The sequence below is a fragment of the Anabrus simplex genome, chromosome 1 (assembly GCF_040414725.1).
Source record: "Anabrus simplex isolate iqAnaSimp1 chromosome 1, ASM4041472v1, whole genome shotgun sequence".
Taxonomy (NCBI): Eukaryota; Metazoa; Arthropoda; class Insecta; order Orthoptera; family Tettigoniidae; genus Anabrus; species Anabrus simplex.
Genome location: NC_090265.1, coordinates 1,136,813,342 through 1,136,831,007, shown reverse-complemented (window position 1 = coordinate 1,136,831,007; position 17,666 = coordinate 1,136,813,342).

Genomic DNA, 17,666 nt, shown 5'->3' with positions numbered 1-17,666 from the left:
CTCAATTTTGTATTCAATAAGGTCAGTAACACCAAGAGTATCAGAGAACACCTCCGGAAAGGACTGACACAATTTGCGAATACTATCAGCCTGCTCCTCAGGTAGATGTCTAAGGTCTAACAACATCTCATCCTGGGTAGGCGAAATAGATGAACATGATACAGAATTACACTTTAACAAAGGAATTTTACAATTGGGCGCAAACTTGAATGTGCACGACTTACTCTGGAGATCGAGCACAAAACCAGTGTGAGAAATGAAGTCCGCTCCCAATATGATGGGGCAAGACAAGTGCTTAGCCACAAACAGTTTGATTTTCCATGTAAATTTAAAAATACGAATTTTGACCAGTACGGAACCTAGAATTTCTAATGGCGATGAATTAGCCGAAACATATTGAATAAGAGCTGAGACATGGTCAGGTAGTTTACAAACAGATTTCAATTTAGAATACCATTCAGCCGAAATAATCGAACAAACACTGCCTGAATCTAAGAGAGCTGTTATAGGCTCGTTATTTAACTCAATCTTAAGAAAAGGAACAGGTGCGGGGGTATCCGCCGCAATCCTAAGACATTCTTTAGGGCATTCAAAAGATGAATTTGAAGGCTGATTGTTCTCTGCATTTACAACCTGTTTACTAGGGGCTGAGTCTCGGGAAGATGGATTAGTCGACTCAGCCGATGCCACTAGTCACTTTTTATTATTGGCATAGGTGGAATTTGCACCAGAAGTTGAGCAGGAGGGGGTGCTATTTGAGTTTGGGCAATTTTTGGCGATATGTGAGAAGGCCCCACACTTAAAACAGCCTTGTGAAGAACCAGCTCCATTATTTGCCCTACTAGACTTGATCAGAGGACACTTATTGCGCAGATGGTCAGGCGACCCGCAAGCATAACATTTACGAGGGGTGACTGATCGGCGAGGTGGAAGCCGAGTATTACTAAAAGAAGGCGGGGGTTCTTTTGCCACACGCAAGGAATCGGCATACCTAACTCCTTCCGCAGAGACGGCTAATGCTTCCAGTTCAGAGAAGGTTTGCGGGCACGCCGCGAAACACAAATATGACCTGTAGGGTGGTGAAATCCCTTCGATAATAGCTTGCACGATCTGATCCTCAGGGAAGTGGAGAGCAAACACCCTAGTATAAAACTTAATATCTTGGATGAAGTCTGCCAGGTTTTCATCCAAGCGCTGTACCCGATAATAGTATTTCTGAATAAGAGATGACCTCGCGCGGGCAGGAATAAAATTTGCAAGCAGATGTGCATGGAAATCTTCGATAGATGACTGTTCAGCTATGGCTCTTACTATTTTATCTGAGAGAACCCCAATAGCATAAGGATAGATAATTTGCAAAATTTGACATGGGGAAAGAGAAAACACCAGGGCATGATCCTGAAATTCCACTAGAAATCTTAAAAATGAAATTACGTCACTGGTGGTATTAACGGAAAACTTGGATATACCTCTGAGCAACATTGCCAATGGATGAGGCAAGCTGCTAAACCCGGGCTACATAGTAGGTAAAGGTTTCAATGGCAAGGAAGTTAATTCAGCACGTACATTGTTCAACGATGTGCGGCGTTCAGACTCGTTGTCCAATGGGGCAGAGATAGTTTGAGCAGCAACGGTTATCCTATTGCCTTCTCCCTTAGCAGGTTCTTCCTCACTACTTACATTCACTATGGTGGGCTGATCAGATTTGGGAGGAACTTCCCCAGTTAACAATTGAGTGACTTTACTAGACAATTCAGAGATAGTTTCAAGGAGCGTATTAGCTTGCTTCCTCTGAACGTCATTCACCTTCAGAGACAACAGATCATTAACTCTATTTGAAAAGTGATATAATCTGCCTTGCACACGCTTAATTTGGTTAGGAGACGGATCATTTTCATCAAAAAAACTAACTACGGAAGCTAGCCCAGTAATATTCTCCGTGATCGTGGAAAGAGAGTCGTCAATTTCTTTCTCTCCCAAATTGGGGATGTAAATGGGCAAATCAAGGGACTCTCTAAGCTTGTTAGTGTCTATTGCAACCGTGCCTCCAGATTGAACGTTGGGCCCATAACCCAGAGGTCCGTGGATCGAAACCACGCTCTGCTACCACTTGTTACGGACATATCCGTGGTAGGTAGAGGTGAAAGAAGGTGCGGGTGTGAATGGGTTTCAAGCTACGGAATTAACGTGCAATGTAAAATTAATTTAAAATTTAACTAGGTTATATTTTATTTTCCAAAAACAAGAGATAACAATCATAACAGGTACAGAGTAGCAAAACATGTAGGTACAATATTACTGGATTCGGGCTCAGTGCCCTTACTTCATAACTCTTGGGCAATCAGCCCCGCCTTACTCCAAAAAAAAATTTTAGCCAAGGGGCAGAAAACCCCATTCATGCCCAGGAGCACTGGCTCCAAACATTACACATAAAGCCTGCACGAGGCATACAGAAACAAATTTCAAAGAGCGATCCGCTCTCAAAATTGTAAGCCTATCACAAGGCCACACCAAACTCTACCTTCAAGCTGTCCTCTAAGGACGTATTCACAGGGGTAAAATACCCAACCTACTGAGGTCTATTACATGAAAAGAAGGTTGATTACATGACCTCTAAAATAACAATTTGAGAGGAGGCGAACTTGCACTCCTAATACACTTTGTTTTTAAAACCTAATCTGGCTCAGGGCCACTAACGCAAGGGCTAATCCCATACTACAGAGGTGACTTAGAGAAGAACACTTTACATTACATAAACGAAGAATAGTTTGAGAAAATAAGTTCACCTCAAAACAAATGTGAGTGGGAGCTCGAGAGGGTTAGCACTCTCTATCCCAATATGTAGCTTTACAAGAAAAAGATGAAAAGAGTAATTACATTTTAGGAGAAGGTTACATGATGGAAATGCTTCGAACCCGCCGCGAGTGTTAAACTGCCGACCTAGCAAGAAAAGAAGTTATTAATAGGCCATTACCTGGTGTTGAACGGCTGAAGAAGAAAGAGGCGCTTCCCGCCTCCTGCTATGTACTTAATACACTGAAAGATGGAACAGAAGTGGCCCGGAGACCCCAAAATCAGCAGTTTAAATACTCTCGCGGAAGTTTCTAGGCGTTAGGGGAATGAAAACACCCGCCCACAATGTTTTTATTGGATAGGACCCCGCAACAGATACAAGTTGGGGGAAGATACACCAGATTGGTCAGAAAATACTAAAAGAAATTCGGGATTGGATAAATCTAAAACAAGGGGAAAAAGAGGGGTATACAGCCAACTTAAACAATAACAGAAAGAAATTTAACAAGAAACAAACTTTTGAAATAAAAATTACTCCAACAAAATAGTTCTTTGACTCCGCACTAGGGTGCGCTATTGTTGATCTTCAGTAGTGTCCTCTAGAAGAGAAAGTTCACACTTCTTACTTCAAGCGAAACAAAAACACATCAAAAGTGACACAGTTCAAAAACTCAAAATTTTCCACGTGGTGACATCTTCTGAGAAAGTAGAGAATTAATAGAATAGATAAAGTTCAACCTTCCTCCAGAAGAGGAGTTTCAACTGGCGCAACTTTTAAATAAACGGTGTAGAGGTGTACCGCCCGGTACAATTATTATTATTATTATTATTATTATTATTATTATTATTATCGTCTTCGTTGTGTTGTTCAGGCATTTAGGGTCAGGAGTTCGGAGATAGTGTTCGCCAAGTCCCCTAGCCATGGGAGTGATAGGGTCGCGGCCAGCATTTTGGCTATCATAACTCCAGAGGTTATGATCGCGGTTAGGTTCAAGTTCGGAAAGACGTTTTTCAGAATTTCGCCTATCTTTTCCTTGAACACCCTTCCTGCTATGTTTCCCTTTGGGTGTTGTACCTGTGTTAGTGTTTCGGGTGTAGGTGGTGAGATTGGTGTGACTGTTGTTGTGCTGTGGACGGGGGTTGGGGGGGGGGGTGCGTCGGATGCTGCTTTGTTAACGGCAGGTTCCTAGCAGGGGGGGTGGAGCTGGCCCGAGGCGGGTCCTGGAACAGCTCGGGGGCAGCGTGCGTGGGCTTAGTCTGCCTTGAGTTGGGTTTTGTGGGTAGGGCCTTCTTCTTTCTGTTATTGTTTACGGAGGTCTTACCTTGGACGGTGGTGGGGGTGCTTGGGCTGTGGGCCCAGGATTGCGTGTACCCTCCGTCCTTGGGGGTTTCAAGTTTACTCTGCCTTCACGAGATGGGCCTGGTTTGCCTGATTGGCCTTGTTTTTGGCCCTTTGTGCCTGGAGGGCCTGTAGGTCCTGAAGGGTCCTTTTTACCTGAGGGGTCAGTTTTCGGTTTACGTGTAGCGTCTATGCCTTATAGGCCTGTTTGGGCTTTAGGGTTGCTACGCTTGTTACCCCATGGCCCTTTGCCTTGATAGGCGGCTTCGTAGTCCCTGCGGCTGGGACATTCTCTATAATTAGCCACGCGTTTCTCTGCAGGCAGGTCGTTCCTCTTTTATATACCTGCGCTGGCCCTTCTAGAATACTCTGGATGCTCGATGGATCGAGGAACCTCGCGAAATGGAAGACTCCAAATTAATCTTCCAGTCATTTCCGTAGTTGTTTGCAGCGGGACCGCGGGTGGAGGCGAGAGAGGCTGGCCTAGCACTTAAGTGCTGTTCGTGATTGGCGCGGCTGAATTAAGGGGGTGGACAGAATACGGTGACGAGCCGGGCCCGTAGCAAGTTGGCATGGCGGACACTATAACCATTACAGTATATTACCCCTGATATCTCAAAATGCCCACCAAAAACTTCACATGATAAAAGTGAGTCTAAATTGTTTATTACTTCCATATTGGGCCTAACAACATCTGTCTAGATGGAATCAGACATTTCTAATTAGCTACAACCAAACTTCACTTTTCCAAACCACCACCACAAGCCTAGAACACACTTAATCTCCATTTTCATCTCACTTTCTAGGACTTAACGTGTAGTAACATTACAATTACAACCACTAAGCTATCGATACTTTTTTTTCTAATTTATCACTTTGAAACTTCCCTAACAGTAAATAATTTGCTTTCACAGTTCCAAACGAAACTTTTTGAGTAACTCTTCTTCATTTTAGTGAAAAGTTCGAATTATTCCCTTAAAAATATGAGGTAAGACAAAGAGTCTGTGCTTTCACTGATTACCTCACGAAACTCTATGTGCTTGTCGAACATTTTAAATACATTTCTTTGTACACATTCAACACTAGCACTACTAGGAGTGGCTCCTATATAATTTAATAAATGTTCATTTTCTGGGGACCACTTGGATATTTTACTATTAGCTAAACGTGTCATTTCTTTTACCGACACCTGATAACTATTAACATACACAGTGACGTTCATATATTTGTGAATTTTAAGTTAATGGCTTATATTTGGCAAATCATCCATCTTCTTGTTTTCCCTACTCTTCATTTCCAGTCTCCTGGATATGACAAATATTTTGCCAAATTTGGGAAAATAATTGGACATGCATCAGGAAGAGTCTCATTAGGTTTAGGTAGTTGTATAGTTACGTTGCCGTTATTATCACAAATTTTATAACCTGTTAAAAAACTTTCGTGTGTGAAATGTTTTATGCACATGACAGAATCTTTCCCAGGTTCCCAATTATCCCGTTTAAAGTGACAAATCCATTTTTGTTGTAATTGCTCGTCTGAAGGAAACGTAAACGTGGTAACAAAACCTTCTCTTTTTATTGCTATAGTTGCTATTATACTTCGGAACACAACATTTTCTGGGCGTCTGCAAATACATGAAACGTTTTATTAGTAACCCAAATTCAGTCTGCGCATTCAGAAATAATAATATTATTGATTTAACGTCCCACAAACTACTTTAACGGTTTTGGGGAGACGCCAAGATGCCGGAATTTTTCCCCGTAGGAGTTCTTTAACGTACCAGTAAATCTACGGATACGAGGCTGACGTATTTGAGCATCTTCTAATACCACGGGACTGGACTTGGGCTCATAAAGCCAGCTGTACCGTCTAAACTACTCATCCCTGCTGCGCCTTCACATTATTCCTATGGTAGGCTCTACGTAGGATTATTCAATCACTTATCTTGTTATATATACTCGAACAAATCCGTAAAAAATAAAACAAAACACAAGACGAAGTTCACTGCACATCAACATACACGGATAGCTCCCGCGCTTTCATCTTGGCCTCCGATGCACGTTGCCAAACTTACATGTCTCCGGCGTAAACAAATACAGTTTGTTATAATCTACCTTCGCCGACGGTAGTGTCTATGTCTTAAAAAGTTGAAACTTCAGAGAAGGTTACGTTCATCAAGTGATTATCGACGTTCACTGTACGTTCAATGATTTTATTCTAATTAAATGTCAAATGTTATTTACCCTATTATTTGCAATGTATTACGGTACAGAACAGTAGTGAAATATAAGGCACTTAGAAATAGGTATTAATACTGCCTGCTAGATCTGCATCCGATGGCTGCTTATACTGCCTGCTCATTTCATATTCAAACGTGTAACACGACTTACAAACAATCTGCCGCTAGATGGCAGCACCAGACTTACCCAGTTATTGCGTGAACACAGCTAGATAAGTACAAAGCATCCGTTGGTCGTTATTTGTCGTGCGGTACACTACCTTGTTTGTGCGAGTCAGTTGAGCGCGGCATTGGTGACCATTTGTGCATAGTATATGTGTGGTGAAGGAGTGGTAAGCCATGGCTGCCGATAGTGGGGGGACATTGGCAATGTCCGGGACTAATTTACTAGTGGATCGTGAAATTGAAATACCCAGGGATGAGGAATCCGTGACTGATTCATCTATCGATACGAGGCAACAGCAGGGATCTCAGTCAACTGGGAATGATCCGCAACGTCTCAATAAGGACGTGTCATCACGTTCTAATAATGAACAACGTAACCAACAACCAGAGCTGTCACAAGTAGTATCTCCTCCGGAATATTACAACAGGTTTCACCATGGACCGTATTTTGTATTTGTAGAATCCACGACCGATCAGAACATAGGTAGGTTACACCCTATGGCTCTTGGTCGTCGTTTCTATGAAACAAAGTTAAATGTTAAATCTATCCAACGTAAAGGTCGCAACAGAATTCAAGTTACTTTCCATACGGCTGCTCAAGCCAATGCGTTTTTGAACAGCTCCATTCTAGAAACTTTGAAAATCAAAGCATATATCCCTTCATCGCAAGTTTTGCGTGTCGGAATAATCCGCGGAGTCGAGAAAGGTCTATCTAATGAGGATATACTCCAGTATTTGGAATCTGAAGTACCAGTCAAAAGTGTGCAAAGACTCAATCGTCGAGTGGTCCAAGATGGTGAAACGCAATATCTCCCTACGGGTTCTCTTAAAATCGTATTCCGGGTTCAAACGCTCCCACCTCATGTTGCATTATATAAGGTTTATATGGAAGTAGAACCCATTATTTTTTCACCTATCCGCTGTCACAAATGCCAGCGTCATCGGCACACGATACGGCAATGTCAGGCAAAAAATTCACGTTGTGGCAAATGTTCCCAGCAGCACGAAACCAATGCTTGTACCGAGCAATTCATGCAATGTGTCTATTGTAAGAAGAATCACATTACGGGATCTCCGAACTGTCCTGAACACAAATATCAGGTTCAAATTAACGGCTAATGAGCATATAATACCTGTCCTTTCCGGAAGCTAAAGCTAGAACAGCACTTCCAGTTTATTATTCTGAACAACAGGAAAATCAATTCCTCCCTTTACCAACGAATCCTCAACCTCCACCGACAACAAACCCCCGTAAACGAAAGTTTACCCAAGTTATTATACAATCACCCCTCCCACACCTGAACCCGGCTATGATAAGCAAGGATACATGGCCATACTTTGAAATGAGCATCCTGCCCCAGTAAACCCTATCCCATCATCGAGTACGATGATACCATCTGAGCAAGTCTCACATCACCAAGTTTGTCACAACAAAGCGGGCAGCAACTTTCCGTGGCCCCCCAAGCCATAAATTATACCCTTACGAAAGAACGTCTTCATCAGGAAATCCAGCGACTTATAATAATGTTACTCCAAAATATGAGCCATGAGCCACAGCTCCATCATGTACTATACCAACTAAGGGACCATATAATGAACATTCTTTTATGATTAGATTATTACAGTGGAACTGTCGAAGTGTCACTTCTAAGCAACACGAATTACAATTTTTAATAAATGAAACGCAGGCTAACATTATATTTTTGCAGGAAACGTGGTTTCCACCACATTTTTCCTTCCGATTAAAAGGTTATCAGGTTCTCCGCCATGTTGGTAATTGTTTCGATGGTGTAGCCACATGAGTACAAACGACATTAAGTTATATACCGCTAACTTTGCAATATATTATTCCACACACGTATGCGGTAGGGATAGTACACCGTAATACTTGTTTTATGAATATATATACTGTCCCCCTCAAATTTATGTTACTCAGACTCAATGGTCACAATTTTAGCAGCAATTTGCACAATTGCAGCACCTTTTCATTGTCGGCGACTTCAATTGTCACCACACTGAGTGGGGTTGTACAACGGACACGACAAAGGGACCAAATTTACTTGTTATGTTAAATCGTCATGACCTTTTTATATTAAATGACGGCTCACCAACGCGTTTTACACCGCCTGGATCCCCACCAAGTGCTGTGAACCTTACGTTATGCCGTACAAACATGGTTCCTATTTCCACGTGGCACACATTATCCGACACTTACACCAGTGACCACTTTCCAATCATCATAACTTATGGTAATAACCCAACAACCTCCAGCTATAATGCCCCTTGTAAGTAATGTACGTTCCTATAAAAATTTCAATATCCAAACTTATCAAGCATATATTAATCATATTCTACAGCACGAACGTGGTACATCTATCACCTTTTCAACCTTGATTCCCTATTTAACTCATTATGTAAATATGTTCCATCCGTGCAGACATCTTAAGGTAAAGAACTCCACCCCCCCCCCGGAGTACTTAATAAAACGGTGGGATAAAGAATGCCATGATCTCATTATTAAGAGAAACAATTATTCAAACAATATCGTCAATCTATGACACAACATCTTTACTTCCAATTACGTAATCATATAGAAAAAACAACGCTAATTTTAACACCAAGAACGTAAGGCATAGCAATCTTTCATTTCTATTTTACCTCCACAGCTACCGGCCGCGAAATTCTGGAATGTCATTCGCATGATTACAAGAACGTTTCAATATCAAGCTAACTTTACATTTCCTCGACAAGTTTTAGAGGACTTTCTGCACACTCTCGCCCCAGTATCAGTAAATCCTCCCTTTATACCCTCCCCTGTGGGTGATTCTTGTCATTTTAATTTATTATTAAAACCAATCACATATAATGAACATCAATCTGTCCTATATAATGTTAATAGTTCCTCTCCAGGTCCTGATGCAATCACGTATCCTTTGCTAATGGCACTGCCTTCCCAAGGGCATATCCACTTACTACAATATTACAATGGCATTTTGAGACACTATAAGTACCAATGCAATGGAAATTTTTTTTTATAACTCCCATTTTAAAGCCCACCAAACGACCCACTGTGCCCGACAACTTTCGCGGAATTGTAATGGGATCATGTATCCGAAAAATTTTCTGTAAAATCCTAATGAAAAGAATGGCGTGTAAATTAGAATATTATTCGTTATTACCTAAGTACCAATCCGCTTTTATGCGCGGTCATAGTACGCTGGAACCTATTATTATATTACTTCTCGATATTTTATTAGCAAAATGGCGGAAGCAATCTACTATTGCAGTTTTCTTGGATATAAAAGGCGCCTATGATGCCGTTTTATTACATATCCTATGGGAGAAGTTATCTACCTATGGATTTCCCATCAGAATCATTTCTATTTTACACCAATTATTCACCAATCGTAGTTTAACAATTAAATCAACTCAACATAAAATTGATAGCCGGTTCACATCACAGGGATTGCCACAGGGATTGCCACAGGGATAAATACTAAGCGGAATTTTGTTTTCTCTCTATATGATAGATCTAGAATCTATTGTAACACCGTATGCCCGAATTCTAGCCTATGCAGATGATTATGTACTTTATTGTTCACACCACAACATTGACAATTGTAGAGCCACAATATCCCATGTTTAGAGTCTAGTTTTTCGGTGGCTAACGACCCATGGGCTTTCTCTTTCCTTACGTAAGTGTGCGGCGATGATTTTCACTAACAAAGAGTTTTTGATAGAAGTCCTATTATTTTCGATGATTATAACATCTCCTTTTCCCCACAACATTTATATTTAGGCATTTATATGGACCAAAGGCTAACATGGCATCCTCAAATACAGCCTTTAATTAGAAAATCTAATCGATACATCACTATATTAGGAACAGTAACGAAACGTACATGGGGTGCAGACCCCTTGTCAGCATTACAGCTATACCGTGCAACCATTCGTTCCACTCTTGATTACAGTGCACATATTATTGATTTAGCTTCTAAACAAAGTCTATTAGCATTGGATCGTTTACACTTTTCTGCATTACGTATCAGTGTGGGTGCCCTCAGAACAACACCAACCAACGCCCTGTTGGTGGAAACTTCAGAAGAACCGCTTCATATTCGAAGGTTAAAAATTTCGAAAGAATTTCTACTCAAACATATTAGTCGATCGAACTCCATTATATTCGCTAAATTAAAATTATTGCATGAATATTACCAACAGCGTCCCCCTAATAATCATCAATTCCCCGCAATATATATGGCATACGTTGAAATGCAACATATTCCCGAGGATGTTTTACGAACACCACGCTTGAATATGTACATATATGTGTATGATATTCAAATATTCCGTCCATCTATTATTATTGTGCCTTCTGGCTCGTCGAATCAATCTATTCGTGCACCTACCCTCAAACCACCTGCTCATAAGAAATTTAAAGGTTTAGTAAATTCTATAGATTATCATCTTTTTACCGATGGTTCCAAATCGTGTACTGGATTTGGAGCAGCATTTTTTGATCCACAAACACACACTAGCTTTAAATATCCGTTGCCGAATAGTTTAACCATTTTTACAACAGAACTATATGCCATATACCAAGCACTTTTATATGTCCAGCACTTGAATTACAGAAAAATAAATATTTTCTTTGATTCACAAAGTGTACTACAAGCTCTACAATCTTTCTCCCAAAGTCAAAATACGTATATATACGATGTTAAATATCTTCTTTCTCAACTAGAGACGTCTGGCTTTTTTATAACGTTATTATGGATAAAAGGGCATAGTCAGCACGTAGGTAACGATATAGCCGATTTAGCAGCCAAAGAATCAATTGCAGATACTGCTCATTTATTACAAATCAAAATTCCGGTCTCCGATTTCTTCCCACGTATCAAACATGAAGCTCAGCTTGCATGGCACACACAATGGCGTCTATCAGCTGGTACGAAAGGACAATACTATTATCAATTGCAACCTAACATCCCAATACAACCGTGGTTTGCAAACGGTAAGTACACGCGACGTCACATTCCTAACATTATTAGATTACGTTTCAATCATTCGCTAACCCCTGTGTACCTACACCGTTTTCATATCAAGAATGACTCAGCTTGTTCGTGTGGACATAATTATGGAGACAGCGACCACTTATTTTTCCAATGCCCCAATACGCACGACACCAGGAAATTTTAATGCAGAAATTAATTAGATTACACGTACCTTTGCTTACTCGACTTTCATTCTTGCTATCACAACCTTCGCCACACATCATCACTATTCTTAACGAGTATATTGACAACACTCAAATCAAATTGTAATTACGCTATAGAAATTCAGTTGTTTTTCCGGAATGCAGAGAAGTGGCACTTCTATACGTTCCCGGAGAGTGTATCACGACCCTAGCGTTTCACTTTTGTTACATCCTAGTTAAGTGTTTTTTAGTTTTATTTTCCTAAAGTCCATAAGGATCCCTATGTATTCGAAAGTTCCTAAAGTGTAATAGTTTGTGTGGCTCTACTCATGAAGAACAGAATAATGTTTTTTCTTATTACATATAACCCAGTATACTTGTGTCTAAAACGGTTATTTTTATGATGTGAGTGTATCGTAAAGTGACTCTAGTGAAATATTAAGTAGGACTTGTGACTGGGAAACACCATAATTAATCCTAAACCAACCTCCTCAAGAAAGAAAGAAAGAAAGAAAGAAAGAGAGAAAGAAAGAAAGAAAGAAAGAGAGAGAGAAAGAAAGAAAGAAAGAAAGAAAGAAAGAAAGAAAGAAAGCACAAAGCATACAAGCAACATTTTGTCGTGCGGTACACTAACTTGTTTGTGCGAGTTATTTGAGCGCTGCAGTGGTGATCGTTTGTGCATAGTACCGGTATATGTGTGGTGAAGGAGTAGTAAGCTATGGCTGCCGATAGTGGGGGGGGGGGACATTGGCAATGTCCGGGACTAATTTACTAGTGGATCGTGAAATTTAAATACCCATGGATGAGGAATCTGTGACTGATTCATCTATCGATACGAGGCAACAGTAGGGATCTCAGTCAACTGGGAATGATTCGCAATGTCTTAATACGGACGTGTCATCACGTTGTAATACTGAACATAATGGATAGAGCACAATAGATATTGCACTTACGAAAGGACCAATAACAGGCATCATGACTACAATATGGACAATAAACCAAGCCGTGATTAGGAAACACTTACCAATTGAAATACGTATCCAAGGGGAGTGGGAAAAACTACAGAAATAGACAATTCACCCCCTTTCAAGGTAAATAGATGTTGAGAAATGTAAAGATATGCTGGATTCAACTACACATCTAGACACATTAATAGATAATTCAAGATTGGATGATGCAACAGGAATAATAGAAGAAATCCTACAAAAGTCCACCATTCCGCGGGCCACAAGAAGAACAAAGATATGGTTTGATAGTGAGTGTTATAGGCTGAGGAGGGAGACCCTAGGTTTGCAACAGTTAAGGCAGAACTTGAATAATCAAAGTCTAATATACATGTACAATGAGAAGAGGAAACTCTACAAAAGAACACTGAAAGAAAAGAAACGCACCTACTTAGAATCGGAGAGCAAGAAGCTAGCAGAGGAAGCCAAGAAAAATCCGTTCATAGCCCTACACCCAAAGAAACAACAACAGACGCACTACATAGACATGGAAATCTGGGAATCACACTTTAGTAAGATTCTCAACATCGAAGGTCCAGCGCACCCCAGAAAAGATCTACATACCACTACTCCACATATACAATTAGACTGGGTACCCCTGACCATAGAGGAAACTAGAACCGCTATAGACAGCACCAAAACCAAGAAAGCCGCAGGTCCGGACGGGATCCATAATGAATATGTAAAAGACACTGCACACCTGCTAGCCCCTATATGGACAAAATTATATAACAAATGTATAGAAACTGCTTCCATTCCCGACCAGTTTAGAAAGTCAATTGTAAAAGTTCTATATAAAGGCAAAGGAGACCCAAGAGATTCCAATAAGTACAGAGGCATAGCACTGGAAAACTGCCCCTTCAAAATATTCTCCAAAATTATAACAGGAAAAATAAATGAGGAGATAAATGAGCATCTGCCAGAGAACCAATTTGGTTTTAGGAAGGGACGATCTACCCTGAACGCTATTGAGCTCCTGCTAAACCAAATCTGGGATGCCTTAGAAGACAACGGAAAATATTACACCATCTTCATAGATTTTACTAAAGCTTTTGACCTGATAAACAGAAAGCTAGTGATAGACAAGCTTAAGGATATGCTAGGCACGAACAACATATGGACCTATCTCATCACATCAATACTGCAATGGAACGAAGTACGAGTTTCAGATAACCTCAGTCTATCGGATCCAGTAGCTCAATCAAACGGGGTCCTACAGGGTGACCCACTGAGTCCTTTGCTGTTTATAGTTGCAACCGCAGATATCCTAAGAATTACCCAAAAGGAGGGAGTATTTTCTTGCGCGTATGTCGATGATATTGTAATTGGCACAAGAGACATAACAAAATTACAGGAAACTGTAAATGACGTCCAAAACTGGTGCTCCGAAAACAAGCTGTTCATAAACATCTCAAAAACAGACACCATGGTGTTCAGGAAAGGAGGGAGAGTACCCGCCTCAGCAGAGACCTTCATTCGGGATAAAAAAATTAAAGATAGTATCAGTCTTCAAATATTTAGGCATCACCCTGCAATCGAGCGCATATTGTTTCACAAAACATTTCACAGAAAAGGCAACTCAAGTAATGATGGCAATGCATGAAATAAAAGACATTAGATCACTTAGTCTGTAGACAGCAATGTTGCTATTCAGTGTAAAAATTCTTCCAATAATGACTTATGGCATTGAAATTATCTGGACAAATTTAACAACGAGGAACTTATCAACCTTGGAAAAGGTGAAAGCGAACTATATAAAGAAGGTGATAGGTGTAACAAAAACGACACGATCTAGACTTGTATATCTCCTCGCAAGGGAATCATTTCTCATAGAAGATCTCAGGACAAGTATGCCACTACCGAACACCGGCGCATCAAAGAAACTGCTAGCAAATCTGATGGAGAAGAGAGAAGAAGTCCAACCAGAATTCTATGGCACAGGGGCAATGATAGATCGCTCGTGGACAAAAGCTAATTTTGAATTAAGACATGTCATTACAAGATTAGCAGTTCACGGTTTTCATCACCTACTCTGCAAATCAAAACACTTCCATGACCCAAGTATAGACTGTGAGGGCAAACTATGTGGAAAAACATGTGAACAGTACCACATTGAATTCTGTACAAGAAGAACAAAGTCTATAAGTGATTATGCAAATATGTAACCCATCAGTGTAACCTATATTCTCTGTTATGCCTATTTGGCTGCATTAAATAAATGAATACTGAACAACGTAACCAACAATCAGCGGTGTCACAAGTAGTATCCCCTCCGGAATATTACAACAGGTATCACCATGGTCCGTACTTTGTATTTGTAGAATACACGACGGATCAGAACATAGGTAGTTTACACCCTATGGCTCTTGGTCGTCGTTTCTATGAAACAAAGTTAAATGTTAAATCTATCCAACGTAAAGGTCGCAACAGAATTCAAGTTACTTTCCATACGGCTGATCAAGCCAATGCGTTTTTGAACAGCCCTATAGTAGAAACTCTGAAAATCAAAGCATATATACCTTTATCGCTAGTTTTGCGTGTCGGAATAATCCGCGGAGTCGAGAAAGGTCTGTCTAATGAGGATATACTCCAGTATTTGGAATCTGAAGTACCAGTCAAAAGTGTGCAAAGACTCAATCGTTGAGTGGTCCAAGATGTTGAAACGCAATATCTCCCTACGGGCTTTCTTAAAATCGTATTCCGGGCTCAAACGCTCCCACCTCATGTTGCATTATACAAGGTTTATATGGAAGTAGAACCCTTTATTTTTTCACCTACCCGCTGTCGCAAATGCCAGCGTTATGGGCACATGATACGGCAATGTCAGGCAAAAAATGCACGTTGTGGCAAATGTTCCCAGCAGCACGAAACCAATGCTTGTACCGAGCAATTCATGCAATGTGTCTATTGTAAGAAGAATCACATTACGGTATCTCCGAACTGTCCTGAACACAAATATCAGGTTCAAATTAAACGGCTAATGAGCACAGAATATCTGTACTTTCAGGAAGCTAAAGATAGAACAGCACTTTCAGTTTATTATTCTGAACAACAGGAAAATCAATTCCCCCCTTTACCAACGAATCCTCACTCTTCACAGACATCAAACCCCAGTAAACGAAAGTTTACATGAGTTATTTTACAATCACCCCCTTGCACACCTGAACCCGGCTATGATAAGCAGGGATACATGGCCATACTTCGAAATGAGCTTCCTGCCCTAGTAAACCCTATCCCATCATCGAGTACGATGATACCATCTGAGCAAGTCTCACATCACCAATTTTGTCACAACAAAGTGGGCAGCAACATTCCGTGGCCCCCAAGCCATAAATTATACCCCTACGAAGGAACGCCTTCATCAGGAAATCCAGCGACTTATAATAATGTTACTCCAAAATATGAGCCATGAGCCACAGCTTCATCATGTACTATACCAATTAAGGGATCATATAATGAACATACTTTTATGATTAGATTATTACAATGGAACTGTCGAAGTGTCACTTCTAAGCAGCATAAATTACAATTTTTAATAAATGAAACGCAGGCTAACATTATATTTTTGCAGGAAACGTGGTTTCAACCACATTTTTCCTTCCGATTAAAAGGTTATCAGGTTCTCCGCCATGATGGTAATTTTTTCGATGGTTTAGCCACATGAGTACAAACGACATTAAGTTATATACCGCTAACTTTGCAATATATTATTCCACACACGTATGCGGTAGGGATAGTAAACCGTAATACTTGTTTTATGAATATATAACTGTCCTCCTCAAATTTATGTTACTCAGAGTCAATGGTCACAATTTTTTGAGTAATTTGCACAATTGCAGCACCTTTTCATTGACGCCGACTTCAATTGTCACTACACTGGGGGTGTACAACGGACACGACAAAGGGACCAAATTTACTTGTTATGTTAAATCGTCATGACCTTTTTATATTAAATGACGACTCACCAACGCGTTTTACACCGCATGGATCCCCACCAAGTGCTGTGAACCTTACGTTATGCCGTACAAACATGGCTCCTATTACCACGTGGCACACATTATCCGACACTTACACCAGTGACCACATTCCAATCATCATAATTTATGGTAATAACCCAACAACCTCCAGCTATAATGCCCCTTCGTAAGTAATGTACATTCCTATAAAAATTTCAATATCCAAACTTATCAAGCATATATCAATCATATTCTACAGCACCAACGTGGTACATCTATCACCTTTTCAACCTTGATTCCCTATTTAACTCATTATGTAAATATGTTCCATCCGTGCGGACCTCTTAAGGTAAAGAACTCCATCGCCCCCCCCCCCGGAGTACGTAATAAAATGGTGGGATAAAGAATGCCATGATCTCATTATTAAGAGAAACAATTATTTAAACAATATCGTCAATCTATGACACAACATCTTTACTTCCAATTACGTAATCATATAGAAAAAACAAAGCTAATTTTAACACCAAGAAACGTAAGGCATAGCAATCTTTCATTTCTATTTTACCTCCACAGCTACCGGCCGCGAAATTCTGGAATGTCATTCGCATGATTACAAGAACGTTTCAATATCAAGCTAACTTTTCATTTCCTCGACAAGTTTTAGAGGACTTTCTGCACACTCCCGCCCCAGTATCAGTAAATCCTCCCTTTATACCCTCCCCTGTGGGTGATTCTTGTCATTTTAATTTATTATTGAAACCAATCACATATAATGAACTTCAATCTGTCCTATATAATGTTAATAGTTCCTCTCCAGGTCCTGATGCAATCACGGATCCTATGCTAAAGGCATTGCCTTCCCAAGCCCATATACACTTACTACAATATTACAATGGCATTTTGAGACAATATAAGTACCAATGCAATGGAACAATTTTTTTATAACTCCCATTTTAAAGCCCACCAAACGACC